The 19245-nt window shown below is 57.3% G+C and overlaps 1 protein-coding gene and 1 pseudogene across 2 annotated transcripts in view; both read left to right on the top strand.

Moving 5' to 3' along the window:
- Positions 1–19245, top strand: part of PTPRN2 (protein tyrosine phosphatase receptor type N2) — a 690682-nt gene that overhangs the window by 478115 nt on the left and 193322 nt on the right. The gene's annotated exons all lie outside the window — the stretch shown is intronic.
- Positions 15267–16189, top strand: LOC137229555 (NACHT, LRR and PYD domains-containing protein 2 pseudogene; annotated as a pseudogene).

Genomic DNA, 19245 nt, shown 5'->3' with positions numbered 1-19245 from the left:
TGCTCTGATCAGGACCCGTCTGCCTTGTCTGCCAGGGAACCCGAGTGGCTACCCCGGGGACCCACGCGATGGGAGCTTGATGACGTATTAGTGAGGGAGGGGAGGGAGGAGGACGGGCGTTCTGGCTCTTTATTCACGGGTTTTCATGGGTGGAGAACGTCATAAACAGGTTATCAGCGTGTCCGCATGTGTGCTGCCAGCCCTGTTGCCGGGAGGGGTAGCAGACCCTCCTGGGTCTGCATCCCAGCCCCGCCACTGCTGGGATTCTCGGCGCCTCTCCCCTGGAGAATCTGCCGCTCACAGCACTCGGGATCTGGAAGTCTGGTTTATGGTTCAGGAAACTCGCTAAATTGCTCCAAATAAGGCAGCCAGCCTCCGGTTCTTCACCTCGAACTCCCTGAAACCAAGGCCTCTGGCTCTGACCAGCCGTGATCGCTTCTCTGTGCTGCTTGTGCCGTATGTGTCCTGCTGCCCACGGGCAGCCCTTAGCCAGCGCTGGACTAAATTCTCCGAGTCCGTGAGGTAGTGCCCGTCTCTCAGATGTGCGGTCCGAGGCCTAGAGCAGCTGGCCGTCGCCGCTCAGCGTCGCTCAGAAAGGGGCCCACTTCCACGGCGTCCACCCTGGGCGGCTCCTGCCGGCAGGAGCAGACTGGATCTGAACTTCTTTGGCTGGATTACATCCCTGCAAGCCTGGGTCTGTCTCTTGCATCAGCTCTGAGTGAGACTGAAGGACCACTTCCAGGGTGGGAGGCCCCTTCTCTCCCCGCCCCTCATCCTGCAGGAGCCGGAGCTGGACTGCAGCGCGCACGGGGAAGGACAGCCGTCGCCTCAGTGTGTGTGAGACGCTGTGATGATTAGAGGCTGTTTTCTTCTAACCCAGAGAATCAGGCTGGTCCCAGCTCGTCTGAAGCTGGGGAAACTTAACCTGAGGAAGGAGGGGAATCAGGACCTGACGTGCTCTGTGGTGGGAGGAGGGGAATCAGGACCTGACGTGCTCTGTGGTGGGAGGAGGGGAATCAGGACCTGACGTGCTCTGTGGTGGGAGGAGGGGAATCAGGACCTGACGTGCTCTGTGGTGGGAGGAGGGGAATCAGGACCTGACGTGCTCTGTGGTGGGAGGAGGGGAATCAGGACCTGACGTGCTCTGTGGTGGGAGGAGGGGAATCAGGACCTGACGTGCTCTGTGGTGGGAGCTTGCTAAGATTTTACTCTCTTGGTGGTTTCTTTTCATGTTTTCTCTCTGACTAACATGAATAGGGGCCTAATATGGTCTTAAGTCTTACGCTGAAATGGGGGCAGTAGGAGAAGAAACGAGAGGGGCGGGAAACAGGTGCAGCCACGCGCGAGCAGGGTCGTGAAGGAACACGTGTGAGAGCGTGTGCGTGTAAGTGTGTGCTCATACACGCGTGAGCGAGAGAGGCCGCCGCAGCACAGTGTCGTCGCCCTGTGTCTCCACACCGTGTCCCCTCTGCGTGTCCCAATGTCCCTTTTTATAGGCACTGGTGACGTGGGATCAGGGCCCACCTGGGGGAGCTCACTGCAACTTGATCATGTGCAGAGACCCAGTTTCCCACATGAGGTCACAGTCAGTGACCTGGGGGTTAGAAATGCCACATCTTTCGAGGGGACACAATTTAACCCACGACACCCACGGACACTGGCTTTTGCGCCTTGGTGACAAGTTTTCTCCAAGTTGATCCATAAATACTAAAACGTCAGTGGAACTGTCGGGCTGTACCTTCAGTTCCCACGGACAGAGCCCACGTCTAGGCCCAGGTCACAGCGGGTGATGGGCCGGGAGAACTGCTGCCTTGGGACAGGAAGGGCTGGGGCCAGGACAGCCCTCCATCCAGGCCCCTCGGGCAGTTCACCCCACCCTCTCAGCCTCTTTCGGGACCCCACAGCCAGACATGTCCCCTAAACATGCCTGTGGGCGACCTCAGGGCAGAACGGGTGGAGCTGGTGAATCCCAGGTGAAAGGAAAACCACAGAGCCGAGCCTGTGGTCACGCCTCCACCTTCCAAAATCAGGGAGAGGGAGATCCGCACCGGAGCGAGTCATGCCCACCCCCACCCCGTTCTCAAGGGCGGAGTCTCCTGAGGTCACACCCACTGTCAGGTGCTAACAGTGATGATTTGCACGTGACCGTTCAGCCGTACTGAAAGGAATACTGAAAGTTGGGGAGAGAGCTTTCTATCTGCTGGCTCTGCTGGGAGTTAAGTGCCTGAGTCTCGCACTGTTTTATGACCCCAAACCAGTTTGAAGATTGAAAGAAGTTTGCACTTTTTTCATGTCTCATTTTTTGAATAATGGAATTCCCGTGGGTGTGGGGCTGGGGGTCTGAGGGTGACGATGGTGAGGGCGGGAGGGACACCTGTGCAGGACCCTAACCCCGCCCGAGGCCCCGCCCTCCGCTCTGCCAGCCCTGGCCCCTAGCAGGTCCCTGTCCGCACTGTCACCTCCTCCCACCTCCCATCAAACCCTCAGGGCGTCCAGCACAGGGCAGATCGCGTCATGTGGATTTGGCACTACTTGGGGGCCACTGACTGGCCGTACTTCCTCCACAGGGATGAGCACACTCTGTGCTGCATAGATGTGCTCTGGGAACGAGCAGAGGGCGCGGGGCCGGCACGGGGTCCAAGGGCACGCCCTCGTCTGCCCACTGGACGGAGGGGAAGCCGGGGGTCCCAAGGAGGTCGCGGGCTGCAGCTCTCCAGCTATGGCTGCAGAGGCAGAGCAGACCCCTAGGGCCGCCGGCCGCGTGCGGCGCCTTCCCTGGGGACAAAGCCCGGGCCAGCTGGGCCCAGAAATGCCGTGTTGCTGGTGGCCCCGGCTGGCCCGTCTTGTTAGGAAGGACAGAGCTGCACCAACGCACAGGAGGGGCGGCCTCTGGACACCTGTGTCGTGTGGCAGTGGTTCTCACGGGGGGGGGTCCCCGGAGCAGCAGGAACTTGAGGGAAATGCAGAGTCTCGGGCCCCACCACAGACCCAGTGAACCAGCATCTCTGGGGTGGGCCCAGCATCGGTGCTTTAACCAGCGTCCAGTGATTCTGAGCCATGGCCAGGTTTGAGAACCACCTGCCGCAGGTGTGCTCACCGTGTAGACAGTGACACGGGGAACAACCTCAGTGCAGGGGTGGTCCGCTCGGAGCAGCGGCCATGGGGTGCTGAGGCCCGTGTGTCAGCGGTGACGGGCTGCCTGCCGGCCGGGTTTCCCACATGGTGACCCCAGGCACCTCCCCCTTCCTGCCTGAACCTCTCAGTCGTCCTGCCTCCCAGGTGCAGACTCCCGTGACTGTGTCACTGTCATTACTGGACGCATTAGGAATGCCTTTGGCTGCAGGTAGTGGGCCGTGAGGGCGGTCAGGTATCTCACTGGAAATGGGAGCAACGACGGGGGGCCTCCGTAGCACTTCCTGCCACCTCCGCCCTGTGCGCCGGAGCAGCAAGGCCTCGGCCCAGAGCCGGGGCAGCAGGGTCCCCTGGGGCCTCGAGTCTAAGCTGGTAGCGCCTCACCATGCAAGGAGGGACTTGGGGACTTTGTTTTTGTAACTGCGATCCCGGTGCTGGACCAGCCACAGGGTCTCCTCTCCGACGCCTGCTGGTCGCTCTGGTGCCCCTCGCTCACGGTGGTGCCCTTGGCCCAGCTCGCATCCCCCCACCTGCCCGCACCTCGAAAGCCACATGCCGTCTCGCCAACCCTGGGCACCATAGAGCTCGTCGTAAACAACAAGCAGTGGAAACCCAAGACCATTGGGCCCGAGTAGCAGGGACTGCAGGGTGAGCTTAGAACGGCATGTTCAGTGAATATTAAACAATCTCGTGAGAATTCCAGCCAAGCGGCTCTGACTTCCAGCGGCCCCTCCCATCCCGGGGCAGGCCCAGGGCCTTGCGGTAGCAGCTTCGGAGCAGTGACCATGAAAACACGCACGTTAGCTGTCCACAGGTCAGACCTAACTTTAAAATGGAGCTGATCCTTGCTCCGTGGAACGAGTTACGTCCATTATATTTGTTTGCAAAGAAGATTTTCGTTAAATATTTTCTAATAAAGAATCTCCTTGGAGTCGGAAGCCTTGTGCAGGCAAGCTGTTGAGGTGCTGGTCCTCCCGGGACACGCCGCCCTCCCGGCCTATCCCCAGCCCGGCTGGGGCCCTCTCCCCACTGGGGGGCCTCTGACACCAAACCAGTCGACTGTTTGCTGAGTCACAGCCGCAGGATGACCTTACACGTCCGGACGTGCGAGGCGGCCTGAGAAGCTGGAAGGTAGAATACGGAAGTCTGCAGACCGTGCCGGGCCTTCGGGCGACAGTGGGACGTGAGGTCTTCACAGCCGTGGGAGACGGGGCGGAGCCGAGCCCTGAGCCCAGAGACGCTCCCCCCACCCCACCCCACCCACCCCCACCCCCGGCCCTAAAGCAGCCCCCGCGTGACTCCTGCTCAGATGCGTCGTGAAAGGCCTTTTGGCGGGGGCAGTGGGGACGCTCTCACGGGAGGGGGTGGCGGGCCACCGGGCTGCAGACGTCACCACCTCCTCCTGGGGCCCCTGCCCGGGTGTGCATCACCCCCGCGCCCTGCGCCTCCACAGGGGGAGCCGTGAGGCCCCGGGGGCCCTGGGCGTCTCCAGCCACCACTCTGGACCCGTGGACGCGGCTCCTGCATCACCTCGTCGTGAGGCTGTGGTCCTCCTGTCCTGGCACTTCTGCGGGCATCTTTCTGCCTCTGTGTGACCTCTCTCCGTACTGACTCACGTTGCCACGGGCAACTAGACAGAATGGAAGAAAACCCGGGTCCTGCGCTGGCCTGGGTCTCACCAGTGGTTGCTGGCAGACGAGGCCAGCCCGGGGCGCGTCCAGGCGCGGGACATTCTCTGATGAGCGGGGGCCGGATCTTGCCCGGTACGAGCCCGCCCGCGGCACCTTTCAGACCCAGCGCCCACCATCGCGGCAGGGGCACCTTGCCCTCGAGCTCAGCCCCCCGCCACGTCTGTCCTTCCCGTCCTGCCTGCACTCGGCCCCATGTGGTCAGCACAGGGCTAACCCAGCAGGGCCGTGTCCGTGTGTCCTCCCCATGGCTCAGGGAAAGGCGGTGCCCGTCCCAGATGAGGACCAGAGCCCTCCGAGCCCAGAGCTGAGCTGTGGCGGGTTTGGACCCAGTCTGCTGAGTCCCAGGCCCGTTGTCAGAGCCCCCTACGTGGCCTCGCTTGTTGGAAGCCACCCGTCTCCCAGCTCCTACGGAAGATGTCCTGGAGAGGCTGCTTGCACGGGCTGAGATTTTCCTGGAAAGAAAATGAAATAAAACAGACGGCCGTGCTGCAGAAGTCCCGGGCGGGATGAGCTGAGCTGAGCCCTCCCGGGAGGCCCCGCAGTTGGTGCCGAGACGGAGGGGGCAACGGCCACATGGGGAAGGTGGGCAACCCCACCACCCAGAGCACACGGACCCCTCCTCCACGCTCCTGGGCACCCCCTGCACCCTGTGGCCGTGATCCTTAACCCCATCTAACCACCGAGTAATGCAGGATCCTCATGGGACGTTCAGAGAGTCCCGCAGGCCACGAGGACAAGGAAAGTCACCTGTCGCCCCGCCCCACAGGAAGCGGCTTCACCTTCCTCCTGGGCATCTCCCTGGGCTTTTTGTGTAAAAGTGGGATCACCAGGTTTTGCGCATTGAGCTGCGGAATTTAACAAACAGCTCACGTTTCCCGTGCTGTGTGTGCACCTGCTCTCGTACCCTCGGAGTTCTCCTCTCTGTTGCATCCAGGCTGTCCCCCTGCACCGGCTGCCCCGGCGGGAACCCCACTCCTGACCAGCCAGAGGAGACAAGGGCCCGTCCCACCTTCTCTGAGGCAACTCGCGGCCCTAAAGTGCGTGCTTACGGGTTTGCTGTCTTGTTGGAGGGATAATACCACGCATGTGAGCAAGGAGCTCAGCGCGTGCCCGGCCGACGGCCGTGCCGGAGTCGCTGCTGTAATCCCTCACCATCTCCTTTCAGGCACCTGTTTTCCTTTTTAAAATCACAGATGCTCGTTAGAGGTGAGGGGCCGGATTCAAATGATAAGCCAGGATGAGGGTGGAAAGCGAACAGGAATTTGTGACTCTGAGCAAAAGATGGAGGGCTGCTGGCTGGGGGGCGGGGACAAGTTTTCCCCATTTTGATGCCAGTTTGCACAGTATTGGTTCCAAAGGGAAATCTCAACGCAAAGGGAAGATGACAGTAAACGCCTTGGGTTCCTTTTCCTTGAGCTCAATTGCTATTTCCATGAACCCCCGTCTCTCCCCTGTTGTAGGTCAGACGGATGAAATTACAGGCCTCTTTTACTAGAAGTTAAATGGAACTTGGCTGGATACCTGGCGGTCGTGGGCTGACCGTGGAGGACTGTGGGCATCTCTCATCTCTTCCCGTGCAAGTTTCTCGGCCAAAAGACAGTCCCCCCGGTTTCCTCTGGCAGTTTCTCTCTTTTTACAATTAGGAAAAATTCCGAATCATTCCGATCGGCTGTGCATTAATGCTGTGTGCACAGGCGCGTTGAAAGAGCTCTTTCCCCGTGCGCTCACGAGACCCCTTGGGAGGGGTGTTGCTGTCCCTCCAGGACCCCGGGGAAGGTGCCTCTGGTCTCCCACCTCCTAGAGGAGCACAGCTGGGGGCCGAGGGGCCACCTGGCGTCTGCGGAAGGTGGGCAGGAGTGTCGGCTCACACCCTCCGCCACAGCCCCCGACGTGTCTGCCTCCTGGGCCTGGGCCCCGGGCGGGCGCACGCGAAGCCTCCTGCCCCCCAGCCTGGGAGGCCCTCGGCCGGCCCGCCTGGGCTCTTGAGCGAGACGTGGGCTCGACTCTGACCAGTGCGCTCCGCCCAGGGCGCCTGGCCTCGCCAGCCCAGGGGCCTCGCACGGCCCCTCTGGGTTCCCTCTGACCAGTGCGCTCCACCCAGGGCGCCCGGCCTCGCCAGCCCAGGGGTCTCGCACGGCCCCTCTGGGTTCCCGAGGGCACAGCGGCCACCGGACGCTCCTGTGTGACTTGGTGTCAAAAGTACCCGCCGCTTTGGGCCGGAGAACAGCAGCCCTGGATGCACAGCCCCTGCTGGGCGTGCGTGGTTCTGAGGACGGGGGCCGAGCTCAGCAAGACTTGTATGTCTGCTGGCAAAGGGTATCTTTCCCTTAAAAAGGACGCTGCTCCCCACAAGCTGAGCATGAGGACAGACGGTGCATCAGGGTCCTGGGAGCCGGTTTGGGGAGGGAGGGGCACTGGTCTCCATGGTGACCTGGAACGGCCTCTGCTTCCCCGGCTCTGCGTTTGGGCCTGGACAGTAGACGGAGGGTCTGGGGGATGGAGACAGGGCGGGGGGGTCGGGGAAGCAGGAGTGGATTCGGGCAGGTTGAACTTGGTAGGTGGGTCAGCATCCCAGGGGGCCGTGGGGTCCGGAGAGAGACCAGGCCGGGAGGCCCCGGGACAGGCCGACAGGAGGACAGAGCCCCAAGGGGAGGAGCAGGGATTTGAGAACTAAGACCCGGGGTCCCAAGGCCTGGTGATGAGGGCTTGGGGGATGAGGTTTGGGTTTGCTGGGGTGATTTGCTGCCTGGGGGGAAACACTGACCTGATAAGAGCGGTTCTCTGGGTTCCCCAAAGTGCGGTTTAATGATAGATGGAAAGCCCCAGCCGCAAATCCATTCAGCTTCCATTTTCCCGCCATACTGTGGGCTCAGCAGGAGGCTCTCAGGGCAGATCTGAGGGGCTGGGCTGGGCTCGCTCTGCGTGGAGCTGGCGGCGCCCGGGCCCAGAGCAACCGGAAGCAGTTCGAAGCCTCTGCTCCGGCCTTCAGGGCTGGGGACACCCGCACTCCCTGGCCTTCGGAGGTGCTGTCCGACCTCCACAGGCGTTTGTTTCCCACCCCATGGAAGCCCTGAACTGAGAGGTGCCTGGAAGATTTAAACCCCTCTGCACGTGAGGGTGGGAGACAGAGTGAGGCCGCAGGCTCGTCCTCCTGGGGGGCGGTGGGGGGCGTGGGGGCGATGGAATGATGGGGTCGCGGGTGTTTGAAGCATCTCTGAACTTCTGAGAACACCGGAGGGCCTGACTGTCTGCAGAGGACCTCGGCCTCGTCAGGAGGCGGCCCCTCCCGGGTCTCTCCCCTCGGTGTGTAGACACCGTCTCCTCCCCGTGTCCTCACGCGGCCGTCCCCCTGTGCGCATCTGTGTCCTGATCTCCTCTTCTTACAAAGACACTGGTTACACTGGGTCAGGGCCCACCCATGCCCTCATTTTACCTTCCTCACCTCTTTAAAGACCCTCTCCAAGTGCAGTCACCTCCTGAGGTCCTGGGGGGTCAGGGCTCCAGCATGTGAATTTCAGGGACACAGTTCAGCCCATGACACCCTCAAAGCTCCTCACCCATTCTCGGGGCAGGTGGTTTCAGCATGTCGGCAAAGCGCTGGTGAGGGCCGTGCGGTGCCCTCGCTGGACATTCGGAGAGCGGAGGGACTGAAAGTCCATGGTGCCTGACTTTGGGCAAATGTTTTGACCCGTCTGGATGTCGGGGGTGTTTTATCTGTAAAAACCGAGACTCGAGGTACTTAGCAGAATTGACAGGAAGAGAAATTTGCAATTGTGAGCGACTAGAGCCGACGCAGGGTTGCTGTCCCATGGGCATCAGTCTGTCTATTGTCCCGAGGCCCTGCCTCACCCCCGCCTGCAGGCAGCACACGGGTCCTCTGTCTCGGGTGGGAGAAGAGGGGGCGGCCTCGTTCCCGCAGGTCCTGGAGCCTGGGCGGGACCATGGCAGGAGAGAAGGTGGGACCCAGGCCTCCGGCCAGGCCTGCCTCTCAGCGCACAGATGGGCGTTGGCTCATTAAGTCGGGACCAGCACAGAAACAGGACTTACCTCCTGCAGGTGGAGAGAGTGGGTTTGGAAAGTGAACCTAAGCCACTTGGATCTCCGCTCGGGAAGCTGTCCCTGGAGAAGACCTAGGCCTCACAGCCTGAATCTCAGGGCTTCGGAGCACGTGAAACGCTGGTCTGCACACACAGCTCGTCCAACTCGAGGCCTGTGGGCGTTTACCGCGGAGCAGGTGTTTCTGGTGCGTCCCCTACGCAGTGGCCGGCGCCACCGACACTAGGCACTCTGATAGGGCTGGGCTCGGGGGGCGCCACGGGCCATGTCTCGCCCTTAAGCTCGGAATTCTCAGGACAAGCTCGAGGCACCTGCCCGGGTACGCGATGCCGCGCCAACAGTAACTGGAAGTAACAAACATTTGCTTTTTACTGAGGTATAATTGACGTGGAACGTCATGTCAGTTTCAGGTGTAAATGTAATGGTTCGATATTTGTATACATGAAGCTTTGGGGTAAAGTTAATTTGATACTAAAACATACATAGTTGTATTAGAGGCAGATTGCAAAAGCCACTCCGACTTCTCAGATCAAGGATGGGACTCCAATCCACGTCCCCCAGGGTCCCGAGCCCCGGACAGGCCGCTCTGGTCCACGTAGCAGCCGAGCAGCCCTGGGCCCCGCGGGCGTCAGGCTCCCGAGGGTCTGCCCGCGGGTCCCGTACTGTGGACGGCCGCCCTGGGGCGTCCGGGGGCGTCTGCGCCAGAACCGTCCCGCACCTGGCTGTCGGCAGCCGACCAGGGAACTGTTCAGAGCGTCCCTCTTGGATCTCACTGGTAACAGTGAGGCTGCTAGGCTGCGTCTCAGCAAACGTCACAAGGCGTGAGGCTGAGCCTCTCCACCCCTCCACCGGCAGTGTTTCTCCGCGTCACCCCCGGGGAGCCTTCCCATCACGGGGCTGCAGGAGCGGGAAGGCAGGGTCACGACGTGGCCAGAGTCCCCCTCTGGCCCTGCTGCCCCTCGGGCCCCTCCAGCCCCCCTTGTCCTGCTGCCCCACGAGCTGCTTTCCCAGCGGCCTCCCCAGCCCCACCCCGGGCTCTGCCTCCCACGTGGGGACCGCGAGTTCGCGGTCTGGGGCACGCAAGTCTGAGGTCACGGGGTCGGGGGCCACGCTGCCGAGAGGGTCCAGGGAGCCTCCTTCCTGCCTCGCCCAGCCTCGGGGTGGCCGGCCGGGGGCTGGTGGCCGCCTCCCTCCAGTCTCTGCTCCGGCCTCACGTGGCCTTCTCCCTGTGTGTCCCTCCCCGTAAGGACACCAGCCCTCTTGGATCAGGGCCTGCTGTGATGGCCCCACCCTAACAAACTTCCCCTGCAGAGACCCCCTCTCCACACAAGGTCCTTCACAGGGACCCGGGTTAGGATGCCGGCCTAGGTTCTGGGGGACACGGTGCCACCCACACGGTCCTCTGAAGTCAACCCCCCTCGTCCCACGGGGAGCCGCCCATCTGGACCCGAGTCCGGCCCGCCTGGTTCCCACACTGCTCGCTTAGACACGGCGTCCCACCTGCCCTGAATCATAAAGCACCTGGTCCTCTGCTGCGTCTTCTCTTTAAACTGGCTCAGGTCTGAGAATCTTGGTACTCGTCTTAAGCAGGAGTGTCCATGAAATCGTGTTTCTGATACACTAATATGTTTTCCTCATACATGTTAAAAGAAGCACATATTTGAAAACAATTGTCCACAGTCTACCTAAAACCGACGTTCCATACTTCAGGAAGTACGAGTGGTGGTTAGATGCTGAATGTCTAAAATGTGACCCCTCCTAGGCAAGAGCTGCCCTTCGTCAGAAGCTCGTTCCACAAAGGTGTTTCCAGGGGTGGCCGTTCCGGGCCCAGGATTCGTCCAGTGGGAGGAGACTTGGGGGCCCGTGTACTATTCCAAAGGCCATGAGCTCTGGGACCAAACAGGCCTGGCTCAGACCCCAGCTCTGCCCTCCCTAACTTAGGGGCTTGGGTTAGGGTACGGAACCGCTCTCGGCCTCAGTTTGCTCATCTGAGCTGTGTGTGTGTGTGTGTGTGTGTGTGTGTGTGTGTGTGTGCGTGTGTATAGATGATATACATGCACACCTACACATATACACTTCTACACATACACACATGTATACATATATGCAAGTATACACATGGACACACACCTATACATTTGCACACCTGCGCACACATACATCTTTATACACGCATATACACGCGTGTGCATATACATGCGCACACATGTGCAGACGTACATTTGTACACATCTGCATGCGTGCACATATGTACATGTGTGTACACGCACGTTTATCCACGTGTGCATATATACACACACACATACATATAAACATACACCCGTGTGTACACGTTTTTCACGCCTTCTGCTCTCCAGCGTGTGCTCCTCTCCGCGTGGCGAGCCAGGTGGTCCTCCATGGGCCCTGGGACAGCCACAGCGACCGGCACAAACCATGTGGGCTCTGCCATGGCCTGGACTGTGCGCTGAGGCCTTGGCTCCCAGCTGGACGTGACCGCACCATCCGGGAGCCCTGGGGTCCCCAGGGTTCTGGAGCCTATGGTGTCCTCACAGGTGGCAGAACAGGTCAGAACTCGCCAGGCGCATCTGGGCCCTCCTGGCCCTTTTGAACAAAGCCCCGCCCTCCAGGGCCCTCTGTGTGTGGCGCCCACAGTGGGATCACGCTATAGGCCTCTACCCATCGCTGTTTCCCTCCCGGTTTAATTACTTCTGTTCCACCTTTGCAAAATATGTTTCTTTTACTAAAGTTCCATCGTTGAGCTAATTAATTAAGATTTCTCTCTTAAATATTAGTCATGTTGCGCCCTGCCCCCCTCCCCTGGTGAACGAGGCCAGGAGACCTTCCAGCTGACAATTCTACTGCACCTTAAATGCCAAGCTTTGCACGTCTGATGCACGTTCCGTGCGTCTGATTTTCCTCCCTGCTGCCCATTGAAATTCTTGGCATGTTTTCAAATCTTATTTCTTCTTTTCCCATCTCCCTGAATTTTACACTCGCCTAATTTATAAGAAAAATGTGCTTTGAACTTTTAAGTAGGATGTTGGAGAATAAGCCATCTTTCATCCTTGAGAAGCTGACGTCCTTTTCCTTTTCTTTAAACCTTGAATTGTTGATATTCTGTCTATTTTTTTCTTCACTTCTTAACAAAACAAGAAGGTCTTTAAGAGACCTTCTGCGTGTGGAAGGGAAATTAATAATTATTATTAAAGAGGGAGAGCTGATCCTTAATTCTTAATGGAATTTGCATTTTTCTGGAATTCGTGGAAAACGTGTCTGAGCGTATGGGCACGGCTGTCGGCTGCGTCCTGTGGTTTTGCTGTTGTTTTCAAGAGCTGAAGGGACGGGATCTTGGTAGTTAGCGCTTCACATGCCCCCACCACCCTGTGATGATTCGGCCAACAGGACCCTCTGGTCACTCTGACAGCCAGGACAGCGGAAGCCAGGATGAGGACAGAGAGCATGAATCACAATAACAACAGTGGGGAGAAAACAAACCCTCACCTGGATGAGGCCCCGACCTGGGGCTGCAGGTGGGACGGGGGAGGGGGTGACATCAGAGCTCTCAGGAAAAACCACGACTGCAAAGGAGTCAGGTCTTCAAGTTCTGAGCGAATGATGGCTGTTGGTCTCTACCGGCCACCTGGTAGGGTCAGAAGGGCAGGAGGGAGAAGGGTGTGTGTGTGTGTGTGTACACACCTACACGTGTCATGATCTCATCATGAGCTGTTTAGTTGGGAACATAAAGTTCCCTCTGGGAGCAATTCCCAACAAGTATCAAGTTGTTTCATGACCTGGGAAGTTCATCTTTTCTGACCTTTGTCGCTGGCCACTACCAAGCTATGACACTGCAGCCTCTTCTAGTGGGCTGGTGTGTACTTGACGAGGATCTGTGGGCTATTTGGAGACCAAGGGCTTGAGCCTGCTTCTTAGGGAATCCCAGACTGCAATTTCCAAATTTCCCATAATGAGGTCTTTTATTTCAACTTTCGGTAGGTTAAGGATACATCAACATTACCCACTCTTGCACCAATTTATACCAAATGATTTCAACAGCTCCTCTCGAGGGGCTTTTAGAAGATGTTTATTTCACCGTCGAAGGAAAATGTGAGTTGGCAATGAAGAAATTACACCAAAAGAAACAGTTGGCATGTTTTGCTCTCATGAAAAACCTGCCCAGAATGCAATTAAAGATCCTGCAACAGCTTCTGATCTCAGAATACATTACAAAGCTCTGGTAATTTAAACAGTGTGACACTGGCATAAGAACAGACCCACAGGTCAATGGAACAGAATAGAGAGCCTGGAAATAAACCCACATGTATATGGTTGACTCACATTCTACAAGGGCGCCAATGGGGAAAAGACAGTCTCTTCGATAAATGTTGTTAGGTAAACTGGATATCCACGTGGAAAAGAATGAAACTGGACCCCTATCTTTTACCATACACAAAAATCAACTCAGAATGGGTTGAAGGTTTAAATGTAAGACATAAAACTGTACAACTCCTAGAATAAAACAGAGGAGAGCTGCATGACATTTGGCTTGACAGTGATGTCCTGGATATGACACCAAAAGCTCAACTAACAAAAGCAAAAATAGACAAGTGGGATTACGTCAAACTAAGACGCTTCTGCACAGCAAACAATCAACAGAGTGAAAAGGCAACCTGCTGAATGGGAGAAAATGTTATCACACATCTGATAAGGGGTTAGTATCCAAAATATATAAGGAACTCCTACAACTCAATAGCAAAATAATAATCATAATAATCTGATTTTTAAATGAGCAAAGCACTTGAATAGATACTTCTCCAAAGAAAACATAGAAATGGCCAACAGGTATGTGAAAAGATGCCTAACATTACTAATTATCAGGGAAATGCAAATTAAAACCACAATGAGATACCACCTCGTACCTGTTAGGATGGCTATTATCCAAATGAAAAGAGATAACAAGTGTTGGCGAGAATATGGAGAAATTGGAAGTCTTGTGCACTCTCGGTGGGAATGCAGAATGGTACAAAATATTGCAAAACGTGTATGTTCCTAAAAAAACGAAAAATAGAACTGCCGTAAAATCCAGCAGTTCCACTTAGGCTTGGAATTGGAATCAGGATCTTGAAGAGATATCTGCACCCCCGTGCCCACTGCAGCATTATTCTCAAAAGCTAAAATATAGAAACATCAACAGGTGAACAAATAAAGAGAACGTGGTGTTCCCACGCAGCAGACTGTGATTCAGCCCCCAAAGGAGGCAGCCCTGCAACAGGTGCCAACGTGGCTGGACCTGGAGGGTGTGATGCTGAGGGAAATAAGCCAGCCACAGGACAGATACGCCTGATTGCATTTCTGTGAAGTATCCGAAACAGTCAAACTCACAGAAGCAGAGGGTGGCACGGTGGTGGCCGGGGGCGAGGGGAGGACACGGGAGTTAGTAGTCAGCGGCATAAAGTCTCAATCATGAAGACGGACGAGTTCCAGAGACCTGCTGTGCGACCCTGAACCTGCGGTTAATGGCACTTAACATGTGCTAAGCAGACAGATCCCGGGTTACGTGTCCTCACGGCACATGGGAGAGGCCGCCGGGAGGGGGCGGAGTCGGAGGGGAGCCAGGCGCTGGCTTTGAGGGGGGGCGAGGGAACCCTGAAGGCAGTCCCGGAAGCTGGGAGAGGGAAACCAGCCCCGCAGTTTCTGCAGCAAAGCCATCTGAGACGTCTGGCCTCCAAAACTAGGTGAGAATAACTATACAACAGTGATAAAAGCGTGCAAGTTTCCAGTAAGGCCGGTTTGCTTTGGAGGGAATCCGTGCACCTTCCGTGCCCTTTACCTGAGCCGCTGGGGCCCTTTCTGTCCCAGGCGACACAGTGACACCCGCCTTGCATGACGGCGTCAACCGCCACTTCTCCTCCTGTGAACCCTTCTCAAATAGCATTTGGCAATGATAATACCACGTCCATCAAGTGTCCCCAGAGTCAATAATCGTTTGTGCGCCTTTAAAGCATGCACTCCTCCCTTCTTCCAAGAGAACGTTGGCTTTCGAGCAGGCTGAAAACCTGTGTTCCTTACGACACCCTGTCACCCACAGATTTCTCAGCCCAGTGGGGCAGAAATGGCGATTTGCGCTGTTTGCATGTGGAGTTTGACATTTAAAAAAATCTATGCGGCTCCTCCCCCAGGGCAGCCTGGCATCTCTCTCCAGAGGATTAATGAGTCACTCCCACGACGCGTTCACGACAGAAAGAGCCCAGTGAATGAATCGCCATGGTCCTCTCTGGAAAGGAGGAAACAGTGCTCACTAAGCGGTGGTGTTTATTCTGATTCACTGTCGTTGCTCCGGACGATGGAGAAGCTGGGAGACTGATGTGGGAGGGGCACCCGGCGGAATCGATGACACTTGAGTATCTGAGGTTGGGATCTTGTTCTGACACCACTCAGCAGTGGGCTGATTTCTCCTCGGCCCTCGGCCCTGGAAATCAACCAGTCCCTGAAATGCCTGGATCTCACAGCCAGTGAGTTTCCGGATGAGGGGGTCAAGTTGCTGTGTTCACTTGCTGTGTTGCTGAGACACCCAGTGTGTTTCCTGCAGAAATTGTCATTGGAAAACTGTCACCTTACAGAAGCCTGTTGTGAGGAGCTGTCTTCTGCTTTGATTGTCAACTAGAGGCTGACCCACCTGTGCTTGGCCAAAAACAACCTTGGCGTTGGCGGGGTGAAAATTCTGTGTGAGGGGACGTTTTGTACCCCGAATGTCAACTACAGACCTTGGTGTTGTGTCACTGCAACATAAACAGACATGGCTGCAAATACATCTCAAAGCTTCTCCAGGGAGACTCCAGCCTAACAAACTCGGACCTGGGTTTCAACCCCACAGCCACTGGATTGTGTTTTCTCTCTGAAGCTTTGAAGAAACCAGATTGTAGCCTGAAGTTCGTAGGGCTCTGGGGCTGCTCCATCACCCCTTTCAGTTGCCAGGATCTCGCCTCTGCTCTTATTAGCAAGCAGAGCCCGGAAGCTCTGGACCTGGGCCAGGACATCTTGGGGCAGAGTGGAGTAGTGGTGCTCCTGGAGGCTTTAACACAGAAGAATGGCCCCCTAAAGACACTCGGGTTGAAGATAGACACGTCTACCGTGGAAATCCGGAAGCTGTTGAAGGATGTGAAGGAAAGCAATCCACAGGTGACGACTGAATGCAGTAATGCCAGAACAGCCAGGTCCTCGGGTGGTGACGCCCTTTCCTGAACACCCCGAGATAACTCTCTCGCATGTCCCCAGAGGGGGCCATCTGATATCTCTAAGACATCTCGTGAATGAAGACCGGGACATCAAATGTTAATTACTGGTTCAAAATGCAGAATTGAGCACTGGTTTTTCTCTCTCTGGTTTCTGGGAAATTCCGCACAAGTCACATACCCACTTGATGTTAAAATGTTCTCTCTCACAAGGATAAAAAAAAAAAAAGCAAAGTGCTTTGAAAAAACAAAACAAAACTGAACTTTGTTCACTTTCCGGTTTGGAGTCACTTCTACCTGCACCGCATAATCACATGAGACGCACAGATCGCACTGTAACACCACCGTGAGGGTAAAATGTGAATTGGATGTTCATATTTTAAAGGTTTTTTTAAGTCCTCTCTTTAACAAAGTATTGATTAAATTTAAAATGAACCAGGGAAAGCAGGGAACGCAGCCTGTTTCGCAGAGCGTCTACACCGGGCAACCCCGCAGGGACAGCGCTGCCGGATGCCAGATGCCTTCGGGGTGGGGGGGGCAGGTGGCGACACATCAGGTGAGCCTACCTGGCCATGTAACTCACATTCTAAACGAGCAGACGGGTGAGGTTATTTCAGATAACGAGCTATTCAAAGAAAACAGAACAGTGATGAGACAGAGGCTGCCTGCAGCGGGAGCCCCCGACCAGGTGACGAGAAGCAGCAGCCCGGCCCCCAGAGAAGAGCAAGGATGGGCAGCACCGAGACCACGGCGGGTCTGACCGGGCACAGCTGGGACCGGAAGGCAGGCGGTCCGCGGGAGGCGGCTGCAGGCCACCAGGCTTGCCCAGCACCGAGGGCTTCGGGTTCTGTCCCAACAGGTTGAGAGCCAGGAGGTGGTCAGTTAGCAGAGGGACATGTTTAAATGATGACTTCGAAAGATCAGTGGGCTTCCACCGTAGGGACGGAGTGTAGGGAGGACACAGCAGGTGCACGTTGGATGGGGCCGAGCGACTGCCCAGCAGAGAACGGAGGACCCCGAGACCGGGCTGCCCTCCCCTCGGCTCTGATGAGGCTGCAGCCAGTCGTCCCCCTCCCGCCACGGGCTCCACGCTCCTGACCAGGGAAGGGCAGACCCAAGTGCCCCCCGAGACCGTCCCGTCGGGCAGCCAGGAGCCCTCGCGACTCTGAGTCAGGCCTCGAGCGGGACCCCAGGCCTTTCCCGTCCTCCTCGCACATCCAACCCCGTGGGCCTCCTGGGAGTCTCACACGCGTGTGTCAGCCCAAGTGCAGCCATGCCAGGCGGCCTGGGGTTCAGAAGCTCGGTCAGGTGGACAGGTGGGTCTCGTCCTCAGCGGGGGCCAGCAGGCGGGGCTGCGGCCACTGCCAGCCTCTCGGCCAGTGAAGGGAGGGCGTCCTCGCGTGGTGACACAGCACAGGCGGGAGAGCTTCTCCCGGAGCCCGTCCAGCCGCTCCCTGGAGCAGCCGTCACATCTTCACCTGTTCATCCTCCAACCTCGGTCTCCCCTGCAATAAATGGGAACGACGGTGACCATCTCAGAGGCTGGCGGTATAATTTACAGGCGTTCACACGTGGCCGTGTGGAGCCCGAGCTCTGGCAGCCCCTGCAGCCCCCTGACTGGGCCGGTCACCTGTGAGAACACCAAGTAGAGAAGAGCCTGTCGTACTTTACAGCCTCAGGGTTTTTCACATCAACAGGCCCAGAGCTGCCGGTTCCTGAACCTTTGGGTTTCCCTTGTAGAAGCAGCAGCCTTGTCTGCGGCAGAGGGTTAAATGCCTTCGTTATCTATACGCGATATATAGGTCGTGTGTATACACACGACCACACGTAAGGTAGACAGCTAGTGGGAAGCAGCCACGTAGCACAGGGAGATCAGCTCGGTGTTTTGTGATCACCTAGAGGGGTGGGACAGGGAGGGTGGGAGGGACACGCAAGAGGGAGGGGGTATGGGGACATATGTATACGTATAACTGATTCACTTTGTTATAAAGCAGAAACTAACACACCACTGTAAAGCAATTATACTCCAATAAAGATGTTAAAAAACAAAAAAAGCCTTAGTTGATGTTCTACTGGGGGTCCAAACGCCCCAAAGCAAGGCTGTCGTCCTCGTAGACCTCGTAGACTGGGTGAGCCATCAGCAGATCGGAAAATGACGTGCTTGGCGTGTCTGTCGCCGTCAGGAAGGTTCGGTGGGAAAGAAAAAAGCCATGAATGCCTCACCAGTGCTTGTGGAGAGAAGATAACCTGAGACTGCTGTTCGGTCCCGGGTCTGAGGAGGAGGTTTACGGAATTCAGAGGGAGAACCCATGGGACTTGGCGTTCCCCGTAACTTGGGTGAGACCTTCTTTCCCAGCTGGAACGTGTGCTCACTGGTTCCCACGCTGTGCTGGCCACTTGTCTGCAGCAGGGACGGGGGCTGGGGGACTGGGGGCTGCATGCACTTCGGCCCCCAGCTGACCCGCCCTCGGTCACCCTGCAGACTGCAGGTGGCACCAGCCCTTCCGGTGCCCGTGCCGTGTCACCCGCCGTCACTATGCTTCCTTAGACGAAACAGGATTTCTCAGGAGGTCAGAGAGGCTGTCCGCTTGGTTCCCCGAGTGCTGTGTTCCCGTCTCCCTGTGTCAGGGGTGTGAGGGCAGCAGCCACGACCCTGCTGGGAGCCTCTTGCCCTTTGTCCTTTGCCCTGGGTGGTGCCTCGGCCCGGAAGCCTCGCCCAGCAGGTCTCACTTACACCAGTGGGCTTCCCGAGGCCTCTGGGGGCTCACCCTGGTGAGTGGGCGAGGGCTGGCAGTCCTAGCCCTGGACCGGTCACCACCAGGAAGGTGTTGCCTGTGCGGGACCGAGCATCCCCCGAGGGGTCCCCAGATGCTCACCTTCTGGGACTCAGCCCCAACTCTTAAGGCTCGGGGGCCGGTGGAGCTGGGCAGTGTCTGCGAGGCCAGCAGGGAGCTTGGCACCCGGGCCGCCAGGCGGCGTGTGTGCTGGCCAGCCTTGGCAGGAGGTCCTGGAGGAGAGCGTGGCAGCGGCAGGACAGGGCAGCTCCTTCTCATCCTAAGGAAGGACGTCGATCGGTCTCAAATGACTTGTTCTGAGGAAGACCAGCGTCACTGCCGGCGGCAAAGCCTGGGCTGTGC

The sequence above is a fragment of the Pseudorca crassidens genome, chromosome 8, assembly GCF_039906515.1.
Source record: "Pseudorca crassidens isolate mPseCra1 chromosome 8, mPseCra1.hap1, whole genome shotgun sequence".
Taxonomy (NCBI): Eukaryota; Metazoa; Chordata; class Mammalia; order Artiodactyla; family Delphinidae; genus Pseudorca; species Pseudorca crassidens.
Note: the sequence above shows the minus strand (reverse complement) of the source record. Positions and strands in the feature narration are given on the sequence as shown.